General features: G+C 30.0%; 1 long non-coding RNA gene across 1 annotated transcript; it reads left to right on the top strand.

Moving 5' to 3' along the window:
* Positions 1-1578: 1578 nt before the first annotated feature.
* On the top strand, positions 1579-5858 carry LOC128550639 (uncharacterized). The gene is made up of 3 exons (XR_008368346.1): positions 1579-2488; positions 3253-3320; positions 4446-5858. It is a non-coding gene; the product is annotated as an uncharacterized LOC128550639 (long non-coding RNA).
* The last annotated feature ends 1984 nt before the right edge of the window (positions 5859-7842 follow it).

The following is a 7842-nucleotide window of genomic DNA, read 5'->3' as shown; positions in this document are numbered from 1 at the left end:
TTCAAATAATTAATGGTACTGTCCAAATTGGAAGATGAGCAAGTTCATTATAGAAATAAAGAAGGGTAGGGGTTAAACATGTAAGTGTATCCCAGCAAAGTGAAAGAAATATTTTCTCATAGCAAATATAAAACATTTTTGGCAGATTTTCCTGTATATCAATTAAACTTTAAAGCGTTCTTTCATATAAAAGGAAGGTAATTTGAAAATCTAACTCCTCAAACTTCTCTAATAAAATGTCGCAGTAATGTATCACTCGAACTCTAAACCTCATAATAGGACTTTAATTTTTTTACTTCATACAACAGATATATGACTTCAGTGATTAGGTTAACGTTTTAAAGCAATAAGTGGTAACTCGTTCATATACTTTCATCTTACACTGTGCAGTCTCCATTAGAACAACTGGTAAATTGAATGAAAAAAAAACATTTGAAACTGGAAGATGCTTTTGTAGAAAAGCGCACGTCTGCCGAAAAAGATAGTAGTAACAGGCAATAAGTCAATCGGGACAGACGTGATAATCAAAGAGAAAATGATGGTTGGTTTAGTAATTGAAATGCAATCATTTACTCAGCATGTCCAATCATCCTATGAAGTTTCAATGTTCTGGGCCAAGTGGTTCTCAACTTATAAACTGGGAACAGTTTGCCTGGTTCTGGCCCTCTGACCTTGACCTTTGATCGAGAGAACCAAAAATCAATAGGAGTCTTCTACTCTGAAAGTCCAGTCATCCTATGAATTGTCAACATTCTAAGTCAAGTGGTTCTCAAGTTATTGATCAGAAACGGGTTTCTATGTTCAGGCCATTGTGACCTTGACCTATGATGGAGTGACTCCAGAAACAATACAGATCATTTAATTTGTATGTCCTATCATCTCTATAGGTCGGAAATGAAGTGTGCCGGATTTACACGTTTATAGTGAAAAGATTGACGGATGTGCTCACAGAACGGAGATAATGAAGTATTTGATAATTTGAAGTTAATCAATAGAGTACTGCTATTATTAGAGATTTGCTGATTATGTGACTTTTGATTTGAAGGGTTACGGCAAAATAAGTTTTAGTTTACTTCCGGTTATAATCGTTGTTACGTTTAATAATAATGAAATAAATTTTAAATATTGTGTATAATTTTCATTCAAATCTGCGTACGTTTTGCAAGTATAAAAGCAAAACAGGTTAAACTCTGGAGTTAGAAAGTTAGAAAAGCTATTCAGTGTATTCAATATTTTGGCCAAAAATGCTCCTGAACGCGTCCTTTTTCACGATCTAGTGGGTATCTCATTATAGAAAATTCAAGTAAATAGATATACAGTATACTGCAACTACAATTTATTTAAAACTTGTTGTAAACGAAAAATTCTAAGCATACAAATTTGCAGCGTGTAATAGAAATATCCGACAGAAATGATCTCTTACCTATATTGATCTGTTTCAAGAAATGCAGGTACCAATTCAAGCACTAAGGTAAAAAATATGCCTCTGAAGTGTAGGAATACGGAGTCGATTTTTTGTCAGAAACTTCTTTTTGAACATCAATACAGTCCAAAATAGTGGACATTGGATAGGCATTTAACTAGAGCATTTTATTTTCAAGGGAAATAATTGTGGTCTGACTGTATTATTTTGAAAATCACAGTTGAGATTTTTTTATGTGTGCACCGGTACAGTTTTGCGGGGAAGCGAAAGTTGACATGGAATTTTGTCTTCTTCTAAAAACAAGGTAAGTTGACAGTTTTTGTTGAAATATATATCTGATAGCTGACACATAGGAGAATGTTTTGGTTTATATCCATCTTACAGATTTTTTTGAAAATGAAAAGAAACAGGGGGAATTCTGTAAATTTCTTCTTATATGCAAATGAGCTGAAAATGTATTGAAATGACTAGATCAGAAGTTTATGCCTTTCCAGTAAGTTTTTCCCTACCTTTGACGATGGTTATTAAAAAGTATAGATATCAACCTCTTTGCTGATATTAGTACCTAAAATTTTCAGCCTGTGAATAGCTGTGGAAATTTGGGACTTCCTTTTTTTGAAGATATAAATAGATCTAAGCTATATTTAGACTAAAGTTTTTTCAGTATAACAGCATGTAGAGAACCCTTACATACAGTCAAATATTCTTGATATTGCAAGGAAATATAATGCATTTTTCAAGTGCTTGCTGTTTCTTATGTTGTGCATACTTGATATAGGTCATTGTCAATGTCAACTATCATTATACTGACATTTGAAGTTGTTGTTTTTTTTTCTAAATTACCTCCCTTATATATGCATTTTTCTTCATTCATTTTATTGATAATTACTTTCCTTTATGTTTAGCAAAAATTCTCAGATTGCATTTAATTAACTCCCTTTATTTAACATGAAAAATTCTCTTGTGTAATGATTATTTGTATATTTTACTTACAGTGTCTGATACATGTAGTTGCAGTCTGTCTTTGGAAGCTGTAGAAATAACAAGAAAGAGGCTGACATAGTGGTATAGTTTGTTATATATGAAGTTTATTGATGGCATTCATGTCATGATGATATCATTAAAGTACAACATACATTGATTTTCTGACAGTCATGTGTTATTACATTTGAACTGAGACTGTTTTATAATCAGGTTCGTGATACTTTTTTTAATATACATTGTATACAATAGTTGCATTTTTTTTCAATATTAATTGCAGCTTTATAAATTAGAACACTTCAGGTTCATGTTTGATATAGTTTATTAATGATTATAATTTTAATCATACAATGAGTTATGAGATATTTTATTAATTTTAATATATTTAGATTAATAAATGTAAAAAGTCTGTATTAAATGCATAGGTCATCTTTTGTACAAAAATATTAAAAGGAAAAAAAATGTTGTATAATTTTCATTTTCAGTTTTGGTAGGGAAAAATTCTGGACTTTATGTCAGCCTGGCATAAACATTTCTTTCCTGTAGCTTTGTGTATCCCTCAATTTACTAAGTACATATCTCCATTAAAAATAATGATAATAGATATGGTTTAGTAATAAATGTGTGATAGCTTTGTAATGTCAACATTTCAAAAATAGAATGAACATGTACTTTGATAATAAATATTGAAATACAAATTTCAGTATATTGTATCAGTCAGCAAAAACATGAAGTACATTTGTATCTTTGTATTAAGATAATTAAAACAATTATATTCAAATGCTTTGACACTGATTTTATGTTGATTTCCTAGAATGTGTGTGAATTAATGTTTTACAATATTTCAGAACTTGAAGACAATTGTTAGTGCAGAAGGGACATAAAAGTTATGACAAAAGTAACAGATATAAATAAGGTAAACTATTGTGATAAAAAGACATGGCCAGTGCTGCACATCACAAAGGCAATATTTGAATTTAATTTTTTGTCACTTATGAATTCTGTAAAGCTGATTTTGCAATATATATAAAATGATTAGGATTAATTTTTTTTACTGTGATCTTTTTTTCACATGATTTTGTCAAGACTGACAATTTGTTCATTGGAATAAGATAGTTAAAGGCGGCATTATGTCACATAAAAATATGTCTGCATAGTTGCCTAACATTAAATGTCAAATTGACAACAAGGAAATTCTAAATTTGGAAAATCCTTTGTTGTTTTTCTTCATTTAGCTCAGTTGAAGGAGATGAAGTTTGAAGCAATTTTCACAGTACAACCTCTCCAGAGTAGCTCACTCTGAAGCAAAAACCTCTCTATAACAACATCATGAGAATTTCCCTAAGCTGAAATATAACTATCAAATTTACTTCTCCAGAACAACAACCTCAAAATAACTAAAATATTTGTATATCCCACAGGGTGTTGCTCTACATAGGTTGCATTGTACTTATAATATCTATGATTTCAAATGCTTTAAGAAAAACAACACTTTCAACAAGGGGGAAAGTGAACATATATCACTCATAAGGTGAAGTTTTGGCAGTTCTCAAGTTCATTGTTTTTGCATGCTATATAAAAACACTTTAGGTAGTTTATCATTATTACATCATATACTAATCAGAGGTTGTAGGTTGTTGTTGGAGCTTTTAGGTGAGATCATAGGTGTACATCATCAGATTTATCTGTTTATTTTTTTCACCATTTTATGGAATATATGTACATTGAATGTTATAAAATATGCAATCTTTTCAGACAGTCCTATTAAATAACTTGTCATTTAGTGGATCTAAGTATATGTAAAATTTAAATAAAGCAGCTAGCCAAGTAGCAACACAATCTTGCTGCTTAAAACAGGTAATTCCTTAGACAAGTTGAAATTAGACAAAATGTCAATTTGTAGAGTTACCTGACTTGCTGCTTGATAATATATTTCTAAGATTAGAATATCTGCAAATGTCTAAAATGATGTTATAATTGTTTTAAAAACTATCATGTTTTATTCTCTTTATGTAATAAAGTTTTACATTTGTATTTCCAGAAGTGCTACAAGTGTGTTGTCATGTGAAATGGAATTTACCCCAACTGTGCTGCAAGATGTATATTCAAGTGCAAGACAGCCATGCACCAGCTGTTAACTGAGATGGACCCATATAATAAATATGTTGACTTTTCTATGTATTATCATCTGTACAGAATGTGTTCATGACAAGACTGTATACATATATTGTTAAATCATTTTTTATTTCCATTATTGCACGCATGTAAGAAGCAAGCATTTAACAATTGCATTCATAGAAGTGTTAAAATGAGATCAATCTAATTTAAAGAAACACATTTAATTGGACTTTTTAAGTTTCATAGTATTTGTGGTGGAGACTGACCCAGTCATTCAGCAACTTATACTGTCTGTGTGTCATTTCTTGTATGTTATAGTTTTCTTAATAATACATTAAATGTCAAAGTTATGGTAAGATGAACTCATTCATCACTTGTAGATTAATGTTAAAGCAGTTCAACATTTTACCATAAGTTAACTAATATTCTATTTAACCAGAGTTGTCACATATTTTCATATAAATATTTGTATAATACAGTCTAATCTAATCTACATCTGATGTTCCACAATTTTTTAGTTATATTTGATGTTGATATTTTATGTTGTTTTCATGTCTCAACATATAATTACTAACATCAAAGAAACTTAAGTATTTTACAATTTGGTTGGTATAATTGGTTGTTTTGTTTATATATTTTATTTTTTTCCATCCAGGAGAATAAAGAAATATACATTTCAAAATAGCTCATCATTCTAGATAAGTACACTACATAATCAAGATAAAAGAAATAAGAACAAGATATGTTGGTGGAATTTTATTTTCAAAAATTTGATATACAGTTATTGTAGTATTTACTTCTTTAGATATGTTGGACTGAAATGGGAATAACAGCATACATTAAATTTTTGTAGTCATAAGTTAATATGGGAATTATTAACTTAACTTAAAAAGATTTTATCTCACTGTTATGCAATCTGAGCTTTAATATTTTTCAACATTGTCATTGGCAACAAGGCTCAAAATTATTTGTTGTGTATACCTTGCATTCATGTGTGATAAATGCTTTTATGGTATTCTTTAATATAATTTATGCTTTTCATCTTACCATGGATTAAAAAAATATAAATTTATTTGTCTGAAAATTAAGGTAAAAATACTGACTGATTAAATTGCAATATAAGAAAACTTATTTGAGATAAAGGGAGGTAATTCCATAAAAAAATATGTAGAATGTAGATGATAAATGTAATGAAGGGAGGTAATAAAATATTGTGAAGTTATTAGTCTTCATTTCTTTGATGAGCTAATTAATTGTTTTACATTTTGGTTTATTAACTACAAGTATGACCTAACATGTGTACCTGTCCTGAAGGAAAATAAAATAGGTTGTTTGATGTCCTTGTACTGTTAAGTTGTTCCTGTATTTGTTTACATTCCATATCTGAATGAAATGAAGAAACAGACTTTAATGAGGGTATCCCGGGAAAATACCTAAGTTTATTTTCATATCAGCAAATTTGATGAGATAGTCATTCAGGAGTTGTCTATCCTATTTCCAAAAATGCTATAGGGACTAAATTTTTTGGAGTAAATATCTCTTTTAAAAAATAACACACAGCATTTTAATATTGTATATATATTATCTGATGCACTTAGCAATATATATTCGGAGTCAAAATGTTAAAAATTCCGGTTTTAATTTTTTAGTTACAATGTCTACATTGGAACCTCGCTGTCCGTATTTTGCATATTGTTTTGTGAATTAAAAACTTTAATCGATATTTATTACATGTTCAACTATAGGAATACGTATATATGTCATTCTTGTGAACTCAGCTCGCCGACTTGCCTGATAACAAAACCGAATGCAAGGGCATTATGTACATTATAAAAAACAATATGGGTATCTGCGAATGCCGCACGTCAAAACAGACAATATTCTCTATCAGTTAATCGTTTTCCTTTTGCTACCAACCTTTAATAGAATTCTCGAATACTACACACACAATATTCTCAGTACATCTAGAAACGCAACGATTTTACCCTCGATAACAAAACCGAAAGTAAAATGATATTAAAAACAATATGCGTCCTTCTTTTTAGACTCAAGTTTCACATTTCATACCTTGCATGATGATTATATATCAAATTAAGTTTTCAAAATATTCATCAAAATGACTTAATTTTACATTTTACGTATTATTCAATGCGAAGAACACTGATGGTATACATTATATTGGAATATTACTCAAGGGAGACAGAAGAAAAATTCTAACAATAATTAAAACACTAGTTGTTTCCCTTTATAAAAGTGAGACTTTCGTGTTGCTGTAGTTCGAAATAAATCTATAGATTACAATATTTAGATAATTAGTTATTAGGAAGAAGAAAGATCAATAAAATACTTTGTAAGCAGAAACCTAAAACAGATAAAAAAAAACGAGATTGGATATATCGGTCCCTACTGACTAAGTCATAAATGTTTAATTAGTTCAAGGGTTGTTAAACGCTTGCGTTTAAGTTGGCATTGGGAATGTTTAGGTTTTATCTACGCTGAGGAATTTCTCTCTCCAACGAATTATTTTGAATAGCTTATGCCATTAGAAAGTAATTATTTTGGAAACTTCTCTGATATATACATTACGTTGGTCTGAATGATAAGAATAAATAAGCGTGACTTGCAAAGTTCTGAATTTTGACAATAGAATAGTTCGGAATAGTTTATGCTATCAGAAAGTAACTATTTTGGAAACTTCATATATATATATATATATATATATATATATATATATATATATATATATGCATTATTTCTTTTTACAGTATTTTCACGAACCAACATATATGTCCTTTTCATTGATGTAACTCCTGCCTATTATGCCAAATACAACGCACTTCTGGTTTGTTTTGATAACCCAAGAGGGATTCGAATCAACAATTTCCAAGGTCGAATTATACAATCTTTTAACACTTTTCCGATTATTTTATTTACCTTATTTGAACGTTAAAAAGTAAGAAAATTACTGCTGTTCCTGGTGACTGTTCTATAAAAAATGCATATTCGTGCTCACGTGCATATATCTTCACAAATAACGCTGGGTGCGTAAATGAATTTGAGATATCAATTTCTAAATTACTAATAAAAACTGTCATATGTATATGCAGTAGTATCCATGTTTCACGCGTAAATGACGTGGTGTTTTACTGCAGCCCCACTGAAGACCAGAAACGCGGTAGAGATCATAAAGCACCACCTACTTGATTGTGACCTTCAGAGAGGTCGTATGTTGTTTAAATTGCCCTCCGGGTCAGCTAAAAGGGGATATAGAATAACGTTTTGGAAGGTTCTAGAGGGAAAATAAGGCTTTGCCTTGTTTA

The sequence above is a fragment of the Mercenaria mercenaria genome, chromosome 18 (assembly GCF_021730395.1).
Source record: "Mercenaria mercenaria strain notata chromosome 18, MADL_Memer_1, whole genome shotgun sequence".
NCBI classification, from domain to species: domain Eukaryota; kingdom Metazoa; phylum Mollusca; class Bivalvia; order Venerida; family Veneridae; genus Mercenaria; species Mercenaria mercenaria.
This window is presented reverse-complemented; position numbering and strand designations above follow the sequence as displayed.